At 37.5% G+C, this 1,372-nt stretch overlaps 1 non-coding gene across 1 annotated transcript; it reads right to left on the bottom strand.

Moving 5' to 3' along the window:
- Positions 1–729: 729 nt before the first annotated feature.
- LOC145556987 (small nucleolar RNA R71) lies at positions 730–835 on the bottom strand. Its single transcript, XR_014092071.1, has one exon. It is a non-coding gene; the product is annotated as a small nucleolar RNA R71 (small nucleolar RNA).
- Between the last annotated feature and the right edge of the window lie 537 nt (positions 836–1,372).

Below are 1,372 nucleotides of genomic sequence, written 5' to 3'. Positions count from 1 at the left end.
AAGTGTTTATAAATTTAGTTTGACAAAGGGAGAATTAGATGACGACCTAGTTTTTCCTCTTGTCAAAATGGCGCCGTTGTCGGGGAATGACATTGGTGCTTTGTTATAGTTGTTGAGTCTATTTCATTCTAAAAAAACATAAATATTTTCCTCTTTAAGGCTACACTTGTAGTCGTGCTACTAATCATTTCTTTTGAAGTGTTATGCATAGAGCACGTGGTCATTCACTAGTGCCATTTCATCCGAAGATTGAAAGGACTATTACAAGATTAAGGGTTGTTAGGAGATCTTTGAGCTCTAGCATTTCAAGTGAAGAAGAACCGCAACAAGAAGGACAAGCAAGAATGGGAGAGAATGTGAGAGTGGCATTGAAAGAATTGGGGATTCCCGGTGCGTATATATTTGAAAGTGGAATTGCTCCACCTACAACACCGGCAAATGATTTTGAAATTAGACCGGCTATGATCCATTTTATAGAGAGGCGACAATTTAGTGGAGCCAAGCATGAGAGCCCGCTAAATCATCTCAAGGAGTTTGAAAAATATTGCAGTACTATCAAGGTGAACGGAGTTTCCCAAGAATTCATCCGCCTCAAACTCTTTCCCTTTTCTCTCATTGGGCGTGCTCCGGAATGGATAGACAAGGAGGTTAAGCTGAATTCTCTAACGACATGGGACGAGGGTACAAAAGAATTTTTAACCTGTTTCTATCCACAAAAGAAAACGTCGGAGGCAAGAGCTTTGATTCAAGGCTTCAAACAAAAGCCAAATGAGAGCCTCTATGAAGCGTGGGAGAGATATAAGGAGTATCAAAGGGAGTGTCCTCACCACGGAATTCCAACCTATCAAATTATTCAAATTTTCTATGGTGGCCTAAGTCCCCAAGGAAAGTCATGCCTTGATGGGGGAGCCGGAGGTCCCATCATGAATAGGACGGAAGAAGAAGTGGTAGACATCATTGAGGATTGCTATCCTAGCCCTACTACGACCTCTACTAGCTCTTCCTTTTTTACAATTTCATCACCAAACAATATATGCAACACAATACCTAAAACTAAGTTAGTTGATTTTATTTACACACATTAATTCACGTAGGATTTACATTGCAACGTCGTTATTCTTTATTTAATCAATTTTTTGAAAAGAACAAGAAAATAAACAATATTTGCCTTGGCTTAAGTGATCAACCAACAATTAATTATCCAAATTGAATCTTTATTTAACGCAAGATACTACGTGGAATTAATTAATTAGTCCTATTAAGGTGATCAAACAACAATAATTAATTAATTAAAGTTCTTTTAAACAAGAAAATAAATATGAATAATCTAAGTGCTCAGGAATTTACCACTTCTCTTTGCTAGATCTTCGTT

Source organism: Chenopodium album, chromosome 8 (assembly GCF_948465745.1).
Source record: "Chenopodium album chromosome 8, dcCheAlbu1.1, whole genome shotgun sequence".
NCBI classification, from domain to species: domain Eukaryota; kingdom Viridiplantae; phylum Streptophyta; class Magnoliopsida; order Caryophyllales; family Amaranthaceae; genus Chenopodium; species Chenopodium album.
The sequence above is the reverse complement of the archived record's forward strand: the minus strand, read 5'-3'. Positions and strand labels throughout refer to the sequence as shown.